Source organism: Cervus canadensis, chromosome 3 (genome assembly GCF_019320065.1).
Source record: "Cervus canadensis isolate Bull #8, Minnesota chromosome 3, ASM1932006v1, whole genome shotgun sequence".
Classification (NCBI taxonomy): domain Eukaryota; kingdom Metazoa; phylum Chordata; class Mammalia; order Artiodactyla; family Cervidae; genus Cervus; species Cervus canadensis.
The window spans coordinates 84156042-84177917 of NC_057388.1; positions in this window are offsets into that span (position 1 = coordinate 84156042).

A 21876-nucleotide genomic window follows, 5' to 3' on the forward strand; every position below is an offset into this window, starting at 1 on the left:
AGAGGCTTTAATATATTTCCTGAAGGCCTTTCACAGCTAATAGAAACATTCGAATAAAAGGAAACAAATAATTAGATAAGTTGTTCAAGAAATAGATTCTGACAGAGTGAAGAGAGCAGGATCAAAAGCAAAAGAAGCAGGTTTACAGAGAAAACAATATGAAAGTTTTCTAGAATGCTATTTATAGACTAGTTATGGATATACTAAATCATGAAAATGACTAATAAAGTCACTTTAAAATTTATTATTAGAGACTACAACAGTCAAAACACAAAACTTACCGTGTTCTCTTTTCATTAATGTGTGATTTGATGCCACCAAATGAATAGGTTTCCATCCAAAGGGAGTTTGTTTTTACAGTGTGACTCTGATTTTCTCAGATATTCTGAGATAAATCTGAAATGCATCCTTTTAGACCTTTGTTTTATATGCAATGGCTTTTAGTATCATTTTACCTTATTTAGACAAAATTCTTTCACTTAACCTTTAGATATGAGATAGAAAGAGAGCAAGAGAGAGAGAAAGACAGAGAAAGAGATTAGTATGGAGACAGAAACAAATGTGAGGATCATGATGTAACACAGTGAAGCCTCATTTCTGGTAACTAGCTCTGTCACTTATCCTATCCTTTCATCTTATACATTAGAAATGTCTTGCCAGCAAGAAGACCTAAGTAGACATTTCTCCAAAGAAGACATATGGATGGCCAACAGGAACATGAAAAAATGCTCAACATTGCTAATCATTACAGAAATGCAAATCAAAACTACATCAATGTATGACAAAACCCACTGAAATGTTGTGAAGTAATTAGCCTCCAACTAATAAAAAAAAAAAAAAAAAAAACTACAATGAGGTATCACCTTACACCTGTCAGAATGGTCACCGTCAGAAAGTCTACAAATAATAAATGTCAGAGAGGGTGCAAACAAAAGGGAATCTTCCTATGCTGTTGGTGGGAATGTAGACTGATGCAGCCACAATGGAAAACAGTATGGAGGTTCCCTTAAAAACTAAAAATAGAATTACCATATGATCTAGGAATCCCACTCCTAGGCATATATCCAGAAGAGATGAAAACTCTAATTCAAAAGGATACATGCTTTCCAACATTTATAGCAAGCCTATTTACAATATTCAACTCAAATACCCATCAATATATGTATATATTTGTTGTTTTTGTTGTTCAGTTGCTGAGCTGTGTCGGATTCTTTTGTGATTCCATGGACTGTAGCCCCACCTGACTCCTATGTTTATGGGATTTCCCAGGCAAGAATACTGGTGCATGTTAAGTCTCTTCAAGCATGTCCAACTCTTTGTGAGGCTATGGACTCTAGCCCACCAGGTTCCTCTGTCCATGGATTCTTCAAGGCAAGAATACTAAAGTGGGTTGCCATTTCCTTCTCCAGGGTATCTTCCCAACCCAGGTAACAAAACCACACTTCTTCTGTTTTGACAGGCAGATCACTTACCACTGAGTCACCTGGAAGCCGATGGAATATTACTCAGCCATAACAAAGAATGAAATGTTACTATTTGCAGCAATACTGACCGTCCTAGAGAACATCATACTAAGTGAAGTAAGAAAGAGAAAAATAAATATTACATCACTTATATGTGGAATCTAAAAAATAATACAGTGAACCTCTATATGAAACAGAAACAGACTCACAGATGCAGAAAACAAACTTAGGCTTTCCAGAAGGGAAAGAGAAGGGGGACAGAGATAAATTAGGAGTATGAGATTTATAGATACAAACTACTATACATAATATCAATAAGCAATAAGGATTGGCTGTATAACACAGGGAACAATATTCAATATCTTGTAATAACGTATAATGGAAAAGAATCAAATATATATATGTATTTAATTCAAGAACTTTGCTGTATACCTAAAACTGACACAATACTGTAAATCACCTGTATTTCAATTTTTAAAATATCTTGCCAGCAAAACTTCTGTAAGAAAGCTCCATCTTTGACAGAATTGGAGTAACATCTACCCCCTAACTTTGAAGTTCTGTTCAATGCAAAGCCTTAGTACACAAAAGGAATAATTAGAGATCTTTGCCCGAAGCTTAGATTCCTTGTTATTTCATTTATAGTTTTTTTCATGTAGAACAATGTTTAAGCTAAGTAATTGCCTACAAAGAGGCACCTTTTTGTGACTGAAAGAGTTTGGATGAATTGAGAATATATATGAATGGAGACTCTTCAGAGGTACCAGTTATATCTGACAAATTCTCCTTTTTTTTGCTACAAACCTGTTATCACATCCCACTGTGCTTTGAGTGCCTCTTCCCTATGAAGTCAAAACTTGGACAGTGCCTAGCTTAGAATCATTAGAAAATAATAATTCAAGTTATTATGGTGACATAATTTGCAACCCCCTTAAACATTCACTATCCATCCTGGATGCTGTCCCCATTTTACTGAAGAAAAAATTAAAGTCTTAAAATGTTAAATCACTCGCCCAATGCCACATAAGACACAAACATAAGACACAAACAGGGTTGGAAGAAAGACCTTCTGGTTCTAAATCTGTTCTTGTCACATACTGCTTCTCCTGTCATCTCTCTTAGCCATATCCCTAGTATTCAACCAACCTGAAGACCAAACACCAAAATGTTTCCTAATTTATATAGATTGAACACTTCCTGTATGATTTCAGTCCTCTCACAAGGAGAAGGAATCTTATGCTGACTTTGTGGAAATTTATATTCAGCAGGTGTTGAATGTTGTAAATAGCATTACTGTTTCACATCTTCTAATCTCTGAATCAAACTCATATAAACGCATGTCATTTCTTTTGTACTTGAGCCCTGAGGTGATTTTTATTATGAAAAGTGCAATTTTGAAAATCTAATAAACTGGCATCTATCTGAAGGGCAGCATTTTACTGACACAGGTAATATCTGGCATTGTGATACCAGGTTATGAAGGCCATATGACAGCAAACACTTGCTAATACAATAAAAACATTTCCAAGTTCTTCTTTCCAAAAGCCTAAGTATTTGTTTGTCTGTTTTATGACCCTGAAGTTTACTTGTTTGCCCTCCTTTCAGAATGAACTATATTCTCCTGGCCTATCCTGATGTAGGTTTGGCTGTATATTCTAAGCCAATTTCTAATTGTTGGTCTCCTCTCAGACAGAAACATATGTAACCCATAAATTTTTAAATGTTCCCAAGACTTCCCATTTGCTGTGATCATCTTGTTCACTAATATATAAGAAAAATGGACTTAAATCCTGACCATATATACAATGGAAAACCAGCAGTATACACAATATAACCAAAGAGTCATGATTATCTATATTTGTGGCTTTTGTTTAGTCGCTAAGTCATGTCCGACCCTTTTGTGACCCTGCCTGGCTCTTCTGTCTGTGGAATTTTCCGGGCAAGAATACTGGAGTAGGTTACCATTTCCTCCTCCAGGGTATTCTCTGGACCCAAGGATTGAACCCGCATCTCCTGCATTGGCAGGCGATTCTTTACCACTGAGACATCAGGGAAGCCCACTTATCTATATTATCAATTATCAGTTCTCAGTCTCTATGAGTAATACACATGCAACAAGCTTTTCTGAGATTCTGGGATACTGTAGAGATTTATACTCCAAAAACATTATAGCAAAGAATTTTGTTATATTCTTTCAGGCATACAATATATTGATTTGATATCTGTATATATTACAAGATGACCTCCACAGTAAGTTTAGTTAATATCCATCACTATTTTTGTTTTTTTCAGTCCCTAAGTCATGTCCAACTCTTTGTGACCCAATGGACTGCAACAAGCCAGACTTCGCTAACCTTCACTATCTCCTAGAGTTTGCTCAAACTCATGTCCATTGAGTCAATGATGCCATTCAACCATCTCATCCTCTGTCACCCCATTCTCCTGTTGCCCTCAGTCTTTCCCAGCATCAGAGTCTTTTCCAATGAGTCAACTCTTCACATCAGGTGGCCAAAGTATTGGAGCTTCAGCTTCAGCATCAGTTCTTCCAAAAAATATTTCAGAGTTAATTTCCTTTAGGATTGACTGGTTTGATCTCCTTGCTGTCCTAGGGACACTCAAGACATAACCACAACTTTTTAAGACTGGTTTATCTGGAGTCCCCGATGGTGAAGCAGAATCAATAAAAATCAATCAACTTGAACATAAAATGAAACAAAGGTGAGCATACCTGAGGAATAAAAACAATCAGCCAGTGTGCAGGAAATTTTATGACCATTTCATTATGAGAATTTCTAAGAACTAAAGAGTGGTTAGAACATTGATCTCCATCTAGAGAAATTAATAGTTGGCATCTTTCGTTAAAACATAAATATACACATACTGAAACAGCTAGATTTTCCCTTACCATGACATAATCCTAAAATAAAAAAACTGAAGCTGCAATAATGTCATCTGGATATTTAAGAAGTTTCTTAATAATGTTTATTCAGTCACACTCACCTACTGAGTCCCACTATATGACTAATCCTAGATACCTCCAAGCTGAGAAGCAAATGTTAATTTCTAGCCTCAAAACAGAAGGAAATAAACAAACCTACTTTTGGCAAGTAAGAGAATTTAGTCTGTTTAGAGCCACAGAAAGCTGAATTAATTCACAGACTTTTGTTACTCAGATAGATGATTATCTCACAGATATGAAATCTGTCCTATAGACATCTGGGATACCCATTCATAATTTTAATTATATATTAGGGTTGCCAGATTTAAATGTGAACTTCATGAGCAACACATATTTTGGTAGTACAAGTTAGTATTAGTGTATTCCATACAGTGGAACTCAAAATTATGTATTCTTAGTAAGTATCCTGGGTGACTCTTTGGAACTTCAGCATCTGAGAACAAACATACTTTATATTAGATCTTGTGCTTGGCTCTGAGTATGCAGAAATAATCTAAGTCTCTTCCCTGGAGCTTCTCATTGACAAACACTGGGTGTAGGGAAATACAAAAATAATTACCTGATATTCTTTCCTCCTTTTATAGCCCTGTAAAATAGCACTAATTTTCAATTTCATCAGTTTTACGATCTGAGGTTTTCAGGATGGTATTGTTAGCCTATGACCTTGCTCAAATTTTACAATATAATTGATGCTTTTTAAATACTCAGAGTTTCAGAGTGCCAAACAGTTAGCAATGAAGCTTCTATTTCTTTGTTGTTTTCAAAACTTCCTAGTTGCTCTGTCCTACTTTCTGTTATTATTAAAGATGAAAATGTCCCCCAGAAAGGAACATGCTCAAAGTGTTCTTAACAAGAGATTTTGAAATATCTGACCTGTCAGAAACAAGGATCTCAAAGGGTGACAGTTAAGTTCACCCAATTCCCACACCACTGCTGTGCCTCAGAATTCAGAACTACTGCCTTTAGACTCTAAGCAATCCACACTATATGTAAGACATAAGAAAATTATTTCTGCTGATTTGGAAGTCATTCTCTGCTTTAAAAATATTCATGTCCTTGTTAGGAATGTTAGCATCAAAGACAGGATTTGTAAGTACTATTAATTCCCCAGATTTTCAATCCCCTTTACCCTAATATACTTTTCCAAAGCACCTATTAGCTTGTAACATACCATAAAATTTACTTGTCAATTATCTTTCTTGCGTATTATCTATTGCCATTAGATTATAACTTCCAAAAAAAAGTAGTGGATTTTTTTTTAGAGTTTTGTGAACTGATTACCTTTCAGTGGCAGAGAGCTAAGTAGTATATAGCAGGGTCTCATTCAATTTGTTAAATAAATGAAGCAAACTAAGAGTAATTAATACTCCATCACTCTTAGTCCTACTTTATCTCCAAAGGATGAAGCCATTCAAGCAGTGCTGTGCTGGTTTTTGTCCAGTGTGGTAAAAAGCACTTTTGGGGAAAAAGTAGTGCTTGCCTTTTGTATGGAAAAGAGGGCAGACAGAATGGAAACCACAATTACAGAAAACTAACCAAACTGACCACTTGGATCACAACTTGTCTAACTCAACGAAACTATGAACCATGCCATGTAGGGCCACCCAAGACGGATGGGTCATGGTGGAGAGTTCTGACAAAACGTGGTCCACTGGAGAACAGAATGACAAACCACTTCAGTATTCCTGCCTGGAGAACCTCATGAACAGTATGAAAAGATAAAAAGATAGAACACTGAAAGAGGAACTCCCCAGGTCAGTAGGTGCCCAATATGCTACTGGAGAAGAGTGGAGAAGTAACTCCAAAAAGAATACAGAGACAGAGCCAAAGCAAAAACAACACCCAGTTGTGGATGTGACTGGTGATGGAAGTAAAGTCCAATGCTGTAAAGAACAATATTGCATAAGAACCTGGAATATTAGGCCCATGAATCAAGGGAAATTGGGCATGGTCAAACAGGAGATGGCAAGAGTGAACATGAACATTTTAGGTATCACTGAACTAAAATGGACGAGAATTGGCAAATTTAATCCAGATGACCATTAAATCTACTATAGTGGGCAAGAATTCCTAGGAAGAAATACAGTAGCCCCCATAGTCAACAAAAATCTGAAATTCAGTACTTGGGTGCAATCTCAAAAATGACAGAATGATCTCTGTTTGCTTCCAAGGAAAATCATTCAATATCATAGTAACCCAAGTCTATGCCCCAACCACTAATGCCAAAGGAGCTGAAATTGAATGGTTCTATGAAGACCTACAAGATCTTCTAGAACTAACACCAAAATAAAGATTTTTTTTTTTTCATCATAGGGTACTGGAATGCAAAAGTAGGAAGCCAAAAGATATATGGAGTAATAGGTAAATTTGGCCTTGGAGTACAAGACAAAGCAGGGCAAAAGATAACAGAGTTTTGCCAAGAGGATGCATGGCTTATAACAAACACCCTCTTCCAACAACACAAAAGACAACTCCATACATAAACATCACTAGAAGGTCAATACTGAAATCAGATTGATTATATTCTTTGCAGCTGAAGATGGAGAAGCTCTATAAAGCCAGCAAAAAAAAAAAAAAAAGATTTGCATTTCTCTAATAATGAGTGATGTTGAGCATCTTTTCATGTGTTTGTTAGCCATCTGTATGTCTTCTTTGGAGAAATGTCTGTTTAGTTCTTTGGCCCATTTTTTGATTGGGTCATTTATTTTTCTGGAATTGAGCTTCAGGAGAGGAATCGGGTAGAGAGGGAGGTGGGAGGGGGGATCGGGATGGGAAATACATGTAACTCTATGGCTGATTCATATCAATGTATGACAAAACCCACTGAAATGTTGTGAAGTAATTAGCCTCCAACTAATAAAAATAAATAAATAAATAAATAAAAAATATTAAAAAAAAAAAGGACTGTGAGCTGACTGTGGCTAAGATCATGAACTCCTTATTGCCAAATTCAGACTTAAATTGAAGAAAGTAGGGAAAACCACTAGACCATTCAAGTATGACCTAAATCAAATCTCTTATGATTATACAGTGGAAGTGACAAAAGATTCAAGGAGTTAAATCTGATAGAGTGCCTGAAGAACTATGGATGGAGATTCATTACATTGTACAGATGGTGAAGGTCATTCAGTCATGTCTGACTCTTTGCAACGCCATGAACTGTACATGGAATTCTCCTGGCAAGAATATAGACTGGGTAGCCTTTCACTTCTCCAGGGATATTCCAAACCCAGGGATGGAATCCAGATCTCCTGTATTGCAGGCAGATTCTTTACAACTTGAGCCAAAAGGGAAGCCCTATACAGGTGGTACTTGGGTCCTAAGTCACTTCAGTCATGTCTGACACTTTCAGATCCCATGTACTGTAGCCCACCAGGCTCCTCTGTTCATGGGATTTCCCAAACAAGAATACTGGAGTGGGTTGCCATTTCCTTCTCCAGGGGATCTTCCCAACCCAGGGACTGAACCCGGGTCTCATGTCTCCTACACTGGGAGGCGGGTTCTTTACCACTAGTACCACAAGGCAGTTATCAAAACCATCCCCAAGAAGAAGATGCAAAAGGCAAAATGCAAAAAGGCAAAATGGTTGTCTGAGGAAGGCTTACAAATAGCTGAGAAAATAAGAGAAGTGAAAGGCAAAGGAGAAAAGGAAAGATATATTCATCTGAATGCAGAGTTCCAAAGAATAGCAAGGAGACATAAGAAAGCCTTCCTCCACCCAAAAGAGGAATTGGGTGGAGAGGGAGGTGGGAGGGGGGATCGGGATGGGGAATATGTGTAAATCTATGGCTGATTCATATCAATGTATGACAAAACCCACTGGAAAAAAAAATAAATAAAGGAAATAAAAAAAAAAAAAGAAAGAAAGAAAGCCTTCCTCAGTGATCAATGCAAATAAATAGAAGAAAACAATAGAAAAGACTAGAAAGACTAGAAATTTGGGAAGGACTAGAGATCTCTTCAAGAAAATTAGAGATACCAAGGGAACATTTCATGAAAAGATGGGCACAATAAAAGACAGAAATGTTATAGACCTAACAGAAGCAGGATATTAAGAAGAGGTGACAAGAAAATACAGAATAACTGTACAAAAACGGCCTTAACCATCCAGATAACTATGATGCTGTTATCACTCACCTAGAGCCAGACATCCTGGAGTGCGAAGTCAAATGGACCTTAGGAAGCATCACTACGAACAAAGCTAGTGGAGGTGATGGAATTCCAGTTGAGCTATTTCAAATCTTAAAAGATGATGCTGTGAAAGTGCTGTATTCAATATGCCAGCAAATTTGGAAAACTCAGCAGTGGCCACAGGACTGGAAAAGGTCAATTTTCATTCCAATCCCAAAGAAAGGCAATGCCATAGAATGTTTAAACTATCACACAATTGCACTGATTTCACACACCAAAGTAATGCTCAAAATTCTCCAAGCCAGGCTTCAGCAGTAGGTGAACCATAAATCTCCAGATGTTCAAGCTGGATTTAGAAAAGGCAGAGGAACCAGAGATCAATTGCCAACATCCTTTGGATCATAGAAAAATAAAGAATTCCAGAAGAACTTCTGCTTCATTGAGTACACTAAAGCCTTTGACTGTGTGGATCACAACAAACTGGAAAATTCTTCAAGAGATGAGAACACCAGACTACTTTGCCTACCTCCTGAGAAATTTGTATGCAGGTCAAGAAGCAACAGTTAGAACTGGACATAGAACATCAGACTGGTTCTAAATTGGGAAAGGAGTACGTCAAAGCTGTATATTGTCACCCTGCTTATTTAACATATACAGAGTACATCATGCGAAATGCTGGGCTGGATGAAGCACAAACTGGAACCAAGATTGCAGGGAGAAATATCAATAACCTTAGATATGCATATGACACCACCCTTATGGCAGAAAGTGGAGAAGAACTAAACAGCCTCTTGATGAAAGAGGAGAGTGAAAAAGGTGTCTTAAAACTCCACATTAAAAAAGCTAAGATCATGGCATCCAGTCCCATCACTTCATGGCAAATAGATGGGAAACAACACAAACAGTGAGAGACCTTCTTTTCTTGGGTAAGAAAATCATTGCAGATGGTGACTACAACATTAAAAGACGCTTGTTTCTTGGAAGAAAAGCTATGACCAACCTAGAGAGCATATTAAAAAGCAGAGGGATTATTTGCCAACAAAGTTCCATCTAGTCAAAGCTATGGTTTTTCCAGTAGTTGTGTATGGATGTGAGAGTTGGACTATAAAGTTGAGTGCCAAAGAATTGATGCTTTTCAACTGTGGTTGGGAGAAGACTCTTGAGAGTCCCTAGGACTGCAAGATCAAACCAGTCAATCCTAATGAAAAGCAGTCCAGGATATTCACTGGAAAGACTGATGCTGAAACTGAAACTCCAATACTTTGGGCACCTGATATGAAGAACTGACTCACTGGAAAAGACCCTGATGCTGGGAAAGATACAAGGCAGGAGGAAAAGGGGATGACAGAGGATGAGATGGTTAGATGACATCACTGACTCAATGGACATGAGTTTGAGCAAGCTCTGGGAGCTGGTGATGGACAAGGAAGCCTGGTGTGCAGCAGTCCATGGGGTCACAAGGAGTTGGACATGACTGAGGGACTGAACTGAAGTGAACTTTGTATGGAAAGGAACTGCTATAAGATGTTTGTCTGGTATTTCCAACTTAACCTTTCAAAAGTAAGTTTCTAATCTGCACAAATCTGTTACCCCATCAGACTTCCCTCTCAATAGCAACCCAGTCCTTCTAGTTGCTAGTTTAAAACCTTGTTATTATGCTTGATTCCTTTCCATCAAAAAGTCAAATATTGACTTTAATTCCAAGTATGTGCAGATACTAACCACCTCTCATTACCATCACTGCTACCGCCCTAGTCCTACCTGCCTAACTGGTCTGTCTCCCTACTTCCACCTTGAGTGTCTACAGTGCATCCTCAATATTACAGCAAAGTGATCCCATTTAGGATGCAGTTCAGATTATGCCATCTCTTGGCTCCAATCCTCCAATTCTTCCCCTCACATTCGGAGTAAAAATCAAAAGTCTTACAATGACCTCCAAGACCTTACATGACTGAGTTTGTCATGATCTCTCTGACTTCATGTGCTGCTCTACACTAGCTGACTCACTCTAGCTACAACTGCCTCCTTGCTATTCTGGGAAGACTCGGGACACTTTCCTACCTCAGGACCTGGCATCTCTCCTCTCAGATTCTCATGTGGCTCACCCTCACTCTCTCAGAGTCTTTGTTTAAATGTCTCTATCTCTGTGATCCCTTCCCTGGCTCAACTATTTGAAATTACAAACCCCAATGCCTGGTACCACCTCTCTTATTTCCCTGCTTATTTTTCCATAAAATGTATTCATTCTTAACATATTATTTAATACACTTATTTTTTTTATTATTCCATAAATTTGTTTTCTGTCCATAGGGTAAAGGCTCCATGTGAGCTAGTGTTTCACTTTCTTTCATGTATATCTATATATCTATATATACATATGTACATAGTTTTATTTTACATTGGAGTATAGTTGATTAACAATGTTGTGTTAGTTTTATATATACTTATTTTCTTATATATCTTCAGTACACAGAATAGTGTCTGACACACAGTAAGGGCTTAATAAATGTTAAAAGAATATTAAAAATTAAGAAAAAGTTTTTATTAAATAGACTGACAATGGTCACATATTCACCTACACAATTCAGTCTTGCTTATAATTTGAATAGGTGAAATGTATAAATTCTTATAGTTTTATTTACACATTTATTCAGTAAATAGTGAAAGTCAAACTCTGGAGAGTATATTGTACATAATTTTTGAAACAACCATGTTGTACACCTAATGTAACTAATATAATATGGGAAATCAACTATGCCTCAATGAAGTAAATAAACAATACTTTTTAAAAGTGTTGTTGTTCAGTCGCCGAGTTGTGTCCAACTCTTTGCGTCCACAAGGACTGCAGCATGCCAGGCCTCCCTGCCCCTCACCATTTCCTGAGGTTTGCCTAAGTTCATGTCCATTGCAAAAGTACTATGCCTTAAAAAGGGGCTTCCCTGGTGACTCAGATGGTAAAGAAGCTGCCTGCAATGCTGGAGACCCGGGTTTGATCCTTGGATCGGGAAGATCCCCTGAAGGGGATGGCTATCCAGTTCAGTATTCTTGCCTGGAGAACTCCATGGACAGAGGAGTCTGGCGGGCTACAGTCCATGAGTTCACAGAGTCAGACGTGACTGAGTGACTAACACACACACACATGTATGCTTAAAAAGAAAACAAACAAGCAAATAAATAGGAAAGAGTGGACCAATTGAATGAGTTTATAATTTAGAAGAGTAAAGATACATGCACAAATAATGATAATAAAATAGTATATACTAAAATATACTATAGAGTAGATAATAATGTGAGACATTTTATATTTAATTAATTGATACATATTATTAATTAATTTTAAGGTGCTTTTGTATAATTGTATGATTGAAAAAGTGGTTTAATTATAAAACTCTGCTTCTTTGTAAGCTCATAAAGACTGTTTTTAAAACAGGATAGTTGTTCAAAGAATAAGATCAAAACTGAGACACAACTGACTCTTTTTTTTTCTCTCACTTTAGGTAGAAAACTTTGTCTTAGAGCCATTATGTGTCATTGTATCCTATAAGGAAAATGAGCAACAACAAAGGAAAATACTCTGAACTCTTCTCTGGTAGACTAGATCGCTAAGATCATCATTAGATTACTAAAATCTGGCTATTTTTCTCTAATCTCTGCATTTTGCCTACTTAAATTTCTGCTTTGTTTTTTTGGAACAGCTTGAAAATCCAATATAATATGAAGCAACTAAGTTATTGAAGTTGGTATCACCTTGCTGACAAAGGTCCATATAGTCAAGGCTGTGGTTTTTCCCAGTAGTCACACTACAGTTGTGACAGATGGACCATAAAGAAGGCTGAGGGGCGCTGAAGAATTTATGCTTTCAAACTATGGAGCTGGAGAAGACTCTTGAGAGTCCCTTGGACTGCACGGAGATCAAATCAGTCAATCTCAAAGGAAATCAATCCTGAATATTTATTGAAAGGAATGATGCTGAAGCTGAAGCGCCAATACTTTGGCCACCTGATGCGAAAAACCTATTCATTGGAAAAGACCCTGATGCTGGGAAAGATTGAAGGCAGAAGGAGAAGAGGGTGACAGAGGATGAGATAGTTGGATGGCATCACCAATGCAATGGACATGAAAGTGAAAGTTGCTCAGTCGTGTCTGACTCTTTGTGACCCCATGGACTATACAATCCATGGAATTCTCAGGCCAGAATACTGGAGTGGGTAGCTATTCCCTTCTTCAGGGGATCTTCCCAACCCAGGGATTGAACCCAGGTCTCCTGCATTGCAGGCAAATCTGAACCACCAGGGAAGCAATGAACATGAACTTGGGCAAACTCTGGAAGATGGTGAGGGACAGGGAAGCCTGGCATGCTGCAGTCCATGGGGTCCCGAAGGATCAGACACGACTTGGGGACTGAATGATGACAACAACAAGTTATTGAAGTAACTTAATAAATAACTCAATAGCTGTGATAATTTTCATTGTAGGGTATTTCATGTGAATGTTTAATATTTTTCAGAAGCTAAAAAAATGTGATGTCCATATTAAATATCATAAACTGGAATTACTTCAATATTTTTCCTTTTATAAAGGAGTTTGAAACTACTTCATGAGTTAACTTCAAAGTAGTATGAAATATATGCCCACTTAAGACATGTTCTAGAAAACTTCCATATTAGTGTCATTTATAATTAGAAAATATGGAGTTTTTTAAACAGACCTTATTTTTGGTCACAGTGTTAGATTCACAGCAAAACTGAGTGAAAGATACAAAGATTCTGTATCTCCATGCCTCCATAAATGCGTAGCTTCCTTATCATCACCATTCCTCACCAGATATTTATTACAATCAATAAACCTACATCAGTGAATCACCATCCAAAGTTCACAGTTTACATTACAGATCATTCTTGGTGTGGTATAGTCTATGAGTTTGGAAAATAATGCCACATATCCATAATCCACAAATTATGCCGTAACACATCCAGATTATAGTATCATACAGACTAGTTTCACTGAGCCCAAAATCCTCTGTGTTCTAACTCTTCATCCCTACTTTCTCTTTAATAATCACAAACCACTTATACTTTTACTTGCTCCAGGTTTGCTTTATTCAGAATGTTATATACTGGAATCAAACAGCATGTAGCTTTTTCAGATTGGAGTCTTTCACTTTGCAATACATATTTAAGTTTTCTCCTTGTTTTTTCATGACTTGATTGATAGCTTATTTTCTATTTTAGCACTGAGGAATATTCCTTAGTGTGCCATATCTTATCCATTCACTTACTGAAGGACATTACTGGCTGTTTAGTAATTATTAATAAAGCTGCTGTAAATATCTGTGTGCAAGTTTTTGTGTGGACTTAAGTTTTCAACTCACTTGGGTGAGTTGAAAGGAGCCTGATCACTAGATCATCCAGGAAGAGTAAGTTTAGTTTTCTAAGAAAACTGCCAAACTGAGTTAGGAAGTATTCTCTCAGCTCGCGTCCTTTGTAGGAGATTATAGAAAATTCATGTAATTTCTTTCTCAAGTGTATGTTAGAATTCACCAGCTTAATCCATCTGGACCTGGTATTTTCTTTTTTGAAATGTTATTAATTATTGATTCAATTGTTCAAATTAATAAAGTCCTATTCAGATTGTCTGTTTCTTCTTGTATGAGTTTTAGAAGATTGTCTTTCAAGGAATTTGTTCATTTCATCTAGGTTATCAAGTTTATGAGCATAAAGTTGTTCATAGTATTCATTTTCTATCTTTTTAATGTCAATGGGATATATAGTAATGTCTCCTCTTTCATTTCAAAATAATATTTAGTTTTATCCTTCTTTTTTCCCTAGTTAAGTGTGGGTAGATGCTTATCATTTTTGTTTCAAAGAATCAGCTTTTAATTTTGTTTCTCTATTAACTTCCTTTTTAGAAGTTCACTGATTACTGTTCTACTTATTATCGCTTATGTTCCACTTACTTTGGATTTTGCTTTTCTTAAGTTTCCTTCAGTAAAAGCTTAAATTATTGATCTTTACATCTTTGTTCTTTTCTTTAAAAAAAAAAAAATGCATTCAGGGCTATAAATTTTCCCTAAGTACTGCTTGCACTGCATCGCAGAAGTTTTGATGATTGGTATTTTCAGTCTCATTTAATTCAAAATATTCTTTTCCTCTTGAGATTACTTCTTTGCCTTGAATGTTATTTGCAAGTGTTGTTTAATCTCCAAGTATCTTTGGATTTTCCAGCTGTCTGTTATTGATTTCTAGTTTAATTTAGTTGCACTATGAAATCAGACTTTGTATTATTTTTGTTCTTGGTTAATGTTCTATATGAGCTTGAGAAAAATGTGTATTCTGCTGTTGTTAAATGAGCAGTGTATAGATGTTCATTATATCCAGTTGATTGATGGTGTTATCGAGTTCAACTATGTGTTTGCTGATTTTCTGCCTGCTGGATCTGCCCATTTTTGATAGAGAGGTATTGAAGTTTCCAATTATAATAGTGGATTCATCTATTTCACCTTTAGGTTCTATCAGTTTTTGCCTTACGTAGCTTGGCTCCATTGTTAGGCACATGTGTGTGCATCTGCACCCAGTCGTGTCCAACTCTTTGTGACCCCACGGACTACAGCCCGTCAGGCTCCTCGGTCCATGGAATTTCCCAGGCAAGAATACTGGGGTGGGTTGCCATTTCCTAGTCCATATACATATCAAGAATTATTATGACTTCTTGGAGTACTGAACCCTTTGTTATTATGGAATGCCCCTCATTATTTCTGATAACCTTTCTTGCTCTGAAATCTATTTGACTTGAAATTAATAAAGCTACTCTTTCCTTTTTCTATTTCCCTCTCTATTCATTTACTTGTATATGTGTCTTTATATTTAATAAGGGTTTATTAATATTTATTATTATTTATTAATAATATTATTAATATTTATTAATGTTTAATATGGGTTTCTTATAGACAGCAGCAGCATAGACAACATATAGTTAGATTTCATTTTTTTGATTCACTCTACCTTTATCTTTTGATTGGTAAATTTAGACCATTGATATTCAAAGTGATTATTGATATACTTGAATTAATGGCTATCATATTTGTTACTATTTTCTATTTGTTGCCCTTGTTCTTCATTCCTATCTTTTTCATCTACTCTTTTTCTACCTTTTGTGTTTTTAGTTGAGCATTTTATGTGGTTCTCTTTTCTCTCCATTTTTAGTATGTCTGTTGTGTTGTTTTTTCACTTTCAGTTTTTTAGTGGTTTCCCTAGAGCTTGGAATTGTTGGAGTATTCAATACAAATACTTCATGTCCACCTTCAAATAACACTATGCTGATTCTTGGGTAGCTTGAGTACCTTAAAATAACACAATAATCCTTTTTCCTCTCTCTTGTCCCTTCTATTATAGTTGTCATTCATTTCACTTATACATGTGTATATAAGCATAGACAAGTGTGTGTGTGTGTACATAATCAAATGCATTGTTGCTGTTATTATTTTGAAAAAATCTATTATCTATTAGGGCAATTAAAAATAAGAAAAACCAAAGTTTGATTTACTGTCACTTATTTCTTCTCTGATTCTCTTCTTCTTATTATGTAGATCTGAGTGTCTGACCTATATCATTTTCCTTGTTTCTGAAGAACTCCCTTTAACATTTCTTGCAAGACAGACTACTGGCAACAAATTCTTTTTCTGGGAAAGTCATTATTTCTCCTTTACTATTAAATGATTATTTCTCAGAGTATAGAATTCTAGGTTGGTGTGTTGTTTTCTCTCAAATTTTCAGTATGTCACTCCTTTCTTCTTGTTTGCATGGTTTCTGAGGAAAGTCAGATGTAATTTTTACCTTTCCTTCTCTCTAGGTAAGACGTTTATTTCCTCTAGTTTCTTTAAGAAAATTTCTGTGTACCTTTGGTTTTCTACAGTTGATAAATGACATAACTAGGTGTGGCTTTTTTGCCATGTATCTTTTTGGTTCTTTCTTCTGATAAAGTTGAATAAAAATGCAAAGGGAACAATAATTCTAGTCTATACCTATTAAGTACTTAGTTGTTGACTGATATTACTGTCACTGGGGATCTCAAGTTTAGTCCATTAAAAATATTTATACTCTTCATGTCTTGTTGAAGAGATGTCTGAGTCCTTCCAAGCAATCCCTGGACTGACTGTTTGGAATTTTAATGTTCCTTAGTTGATATGGTCTATGGACAAAAAGCACCATTGGTTTTAAACATTGCTAATGCCAAGAGCAGTAAACAATTTCCCTGGTGTTTTCACTGCTGCTCCTGAACAAATCTGTTTTTCTTTAACCATGATTCAAGCTTTTATAGCACCCAATGTCCAGCTTGTTATCCTCTTCCAAATGTGATAGCTTGTTCCCAGAGATGTCTTGGCATAATTTTGATTAAAGACTGTTTTCACACGTTCAAGAATACAGCACACACACACAAAAAAGAATATATCACAGTTAACAAAGGAGACAAAGATTGTGGCCCAAAGGATTAATAAAGACCAAAGAATACGGCTAAATGAAGCATGTTTCTTATTTTTCTATTATTCACTGTTATTCTTCCTGCTGAGGGGCTGCCTAGCATCAGCAGAAGATGAAGTCTAGTGGGATTTAAGCATTAACCAGACATTGCAGCAAAGAAATAAGAAATAAAAAAGAAAGCAGAAATAAAATTGTTGGAAAGGGCGAACACAACTTTTACAAAGAATTAAAAATGGACACTTTACTGATAGAGATTTCGCATATATCTGCTTAATTCAGCATGATAAAACTTCTAATGCAAACATACTACATTTATTTATTTAAAAGTGTGTAGATCTGTCCTTAATAATTACATTAAGTCTTTCCTTGTCATCATTTATAACCATTTAAAGCCTCTTATAATGTATGCTTCTATCAGGAATGTGTAGTTCTCAATAATTCATTCTAATTTTTTTTTAATTTTTTGCTTTCTGTGATATCAGTACTGTATTTTATTTGAAAATTGTTAACAATGCTTGTAAAGTTATTTAGATTGCTCCCTTATCACAGTTCTCTCATTCAGAGATTTCCAAGCTTGGGTATAAAGATAAGCTTTAGGAGATTTCTAAACACATTTTAGGCAACTGAGTATTTTTCTCAGAAGTGTTCATACCACTTTCTAGGTCCTCAAAAGTGCCAAATGCAAAAACAAACAAAAACATGAAGAACATGTTTAAAACATTTAAATTGACTTGCATTTATGTAAACACCTGGTCTGATGCTCAAGGCAGTGAACTAGAATGATCCTGTTTGTCTGAGAAAAGGAAACGTTCATAATAACAAAAATACGCAGTTATTGTCAGTTTAAAATTATCTTTGCTGATTTTAAAGTGAAACAAACCATACTCAACTCATTTATTTTTTTCAATATTTGGAAATGTCCCTGAATAACAGAGTTAGAATGGGAGTGTGTGAAAAGTGAAAGCTGTCGGTTTCCATGGGGTGAGCTTTAAACAGTGCAAAATGCCTTGATCCTTCCTTGGGCCAGTTACCTGACCAGACCAACCTTTTACCTTCCTAATTCGATAGTGTCTATCAAAGACTGATGTGGTATCTCATACTTGCTAACTGTCCAATACATAGTAGCTTCATTTTCTTCTTGTGCTCTTTCAATTGCCATTAAAGTGTATAAACAATATCATTGTCTCATTTTTATTTATACCCTCAGAAATGACTTTTTAGTTATTGGTTACAGAGTAGAGTGACTGGCTCTATTTTTCTCAGTCTTTAGAAGAGCACAAGTGACAGGGATAAAGGTGAGCGCTTCAGGAATTCACCAAACCAACTTGTATCTTGGCCAAAGTAGTCTTTAAGAATACTAAAAGCAAATCAATTGGGCTTGCCTGAATTTTACTGATATTGAAGATTTGACAGTACTCTGAAAGTAGAAGTTTGATTCAGAGGTGATCCTGAAGGTATGGCTTAAGCACCTCTGGTAAAGGAGCTGAATCTGTGGTGATTCTGCAAAATGGGATGCCTTCTAGGGACACAGGGTTGGATGACAAAGACAAACCTCCAATTTCTCACTATTGTCAAGGATATTTTCACTCAAGTTGAGTCCTGTGGAGGGCTATGGAGAAGACGGATTCTGATTCTCATGAAGTTCTGGGAGTACTATTATGACTTAAGACTGTATTATTTTTTAAATTAATTTTTATTAGAATATAGTTGCTCTGTGTTAGTTTCCACTGTACAGATATATGTTTACATGATGGTGGTGGTGGTTTAGTCACTAACTCGTGTCCAACTCTTGCGATCCCATGGACTGTAGCCTATCAGGCTCCTCTGTCCATGGGATTCTCCAGGCAAGAATACTGGAGTGGGTTGCCATTTCGTTCTCCAGGGGATCTTCCTGACTCAGGCATTGAGCCCGGGTCTCCTGCACTACAGGTAGATGATTTACCAACTGACCTATGAGGGGAGTCTACCATATGCATACACATATCTTCTCTTTTTAGATTTCCTTCACATTTAGGTTGCCACAGAGCACTGGTTAGGGTTCCCTGAGCTATACAGTAGGTTCTCATTAGTTATTTATTTTATACATAGTATCAATGGTCTATATATGTCAATCCCAATCCCAATTCATCCCTCTCCCCTACCCTATGATTCTTTTACCATAATGATATCCCCAAATCCTCCTCAAGATTCAGTAACATGATGAAATTACCTGGTAATATCAAACAACAGAAGTATATCTTAAACATAATTTCTTGAAAATAGAAGTGAGCACTAATTGTAGATTTTTAAAAGGGAGTATATGACATGCTGAGACAATATGTAAGGTTATGATCATTTACACTTCTCCCAATTACCCCACCACCATTCACAATATATGGGTCCTATCTATAGTTAGAAAGCAATCCAATAATGAATTTAATCCTAAGTACTTTGTATCACATATGAATTCACTGTAACCTTTTGAATAATAAATACTCTGAATTTTTTCTTCTAATTTTCATTAATTACATTTCTTGAATGGAAGTTATAATATTCAAACATTATAAATATTTTATTATAGAGAAATTTTTACAAGTATAAAACTTTCTTCAGAACAATGCCCTCTAAATATCAAGTATTTAATGTCATTTTTGAAATACATTTGTATTTTGTAACATGAAATCCTTTTAAAACATGCAATTTTTGTTCCATTACTAAAGAACACATAAATTACAAAACATCAGTTATACATAAAGTTAAATACAGTGTCTGTAATACCACACAGGAGTAAAAGTGAAATTATCCTTTGTCTTAAATATTTCCAGCAGAAGATCTACTATAATTATTATACTGACCTTGATCAACAACAGTTCGACTTATGAGGGTTATTAGACCAGCAGCAAATTAACTCAGAATTGAAGACTTTTAGAACTGTAAAAATCTACCACTTACTCAAGTGGGATAGGAGTTTCCATAATATTAACATATGCTTAAAACTTGACTATGATATCTAAGAATCACTTTACCAATATCTTTAATTTAGGGGAAAAAAAAAACAAACAGGCTCATAACAAGAACTAGCCTCAGAATAAGAAAAAAGCAGAGAGACAGAGAGGACCAGTTGAGGAACAGAGAGGTAAGAAGGCTTTCCTTCTCTCTTTTCTTTTTTTTTTAATTGAATAAAGAGGAAGGAATGAGAAGAAGGGAAAAGCCCTAGCAGATTTTCAAAGTCAAGAAACCTTTGTAGGATGACATTGCCAATGGAAAAAAAAAGCCCTGAAGATGGAGTGAATGAAATAATTTTTAAGACTAAGGATGTTCAATTTTAAAATATTTTGGTATCGGCTATATAAATTGCCACTATCATGCCAACTTCTCCTCCACTTTATCTGATCTTTGGTAAAGGCTCCTGTACCCAAAAGCGTAATGAGACTGACATTTTTATTTAATTTTATCTATCACCCATCCCCTGCACTCCACCCTCAATGCCAGAAATCACATTTCCCATTTTGTCTGGCATGGTACAAAACAGTAACAGAAAGACTGGGATTGCAAAGTATTTCGGTAGGAATATAGCACAGTACTAGGGATAACAATAAAAATGTAAGTTCTACAAAAATTTGCAGAGGATCTTAAGAGAGTACATTAAAATATTCACATGCCATAGAATCATATTTTTATTCAATCTTACAGGATCTCAAGGAATAGAGTTATTTGTTAGTAGTCCTGTTATGGATGTGAGAGTTGGACCATAAAGAAAGCTGAGCAGCAAAGAATTGATGCTTTTGAAGTATGGTGTTAGAGAAGACTCTTGAGAGTCCCTTGGACTGCAAGGAGATCCAACCAGTCAATCCTAAAGGAAATCAGTCCTGAATATTCATTGGAATGAGTGAAGCTGAAACTCCAATACTTTGGCCTCCTGATGTGAAGAACTGACTCATTGGAAAAGACCCTGATGCTTGGAAAGATTGAAGGCATGAGGAAAAGGGGACAACAGTGGATGATATGGTTGGATGGCATCACCAACTGTATGGACATGAGTTTGAGCAAGCTCTGGGAGTTGGTGATGGACAGGGAAGCCTGGGGTGCTGCAGTCCATGGGGTCCCATGCAGAGTCGGACAAGACTGAGCAACTGAACTGAACCAAGTCATGTTATGACACTGAGGTAGGCAAAATATGTGTCCCCAAAAAGGTCCACATCCTAATCACTAGAGCCTGTGAACATGTTACCTTACATGGCAAAAGAAAATTAAGTTGAAGATGTAATGACCTTTGATTATCTGTTGATTCGGAGATGTGAAGATTACTCTGTGTTACAGAGTCTCTAGACAAGCTCCCTCTGAACCCGGTACCTTTCTCCGAACAATTAGCCAAGGCCAAGATAGGTCAAATTACATCTTCCAAGCATGACTACTGGGGTAAATTTACTATAGGCTCAGAAATGTATCATAAGGTCTGGTCATATAGTGAGAACTGTGTCTGTTATGTAACATAATTTAATAATCGGTAACATTAACTCTCATTTCCTCCTTCACATGCTTGTTTTTCTGTTATTCTTAAAATCCTTATCCACAGGAATCCCCACCCCCAGTAGCATTTCCATTCTTATTCCCAGGCTGTGAATTGTGCTAAAAACGGCCACACAGTCATATAGACAGGTGCTGTTCAGTTGCTAAGTCACATCTGGCTCTTTGTGACCCCATGGACTATAGCACACCAGGCTCCTCTGTCCTCCACTATCTCCCAGAGTTTGTTAAAATTCATATCTATTGAGTCAATGATACTATCTAACCATCTCATCCTCTGCCACCCCCTTCTCCTTTTGCCTTCAATCTTTCCCAGCATCAGAGTCTTTTCAGTGAGTTG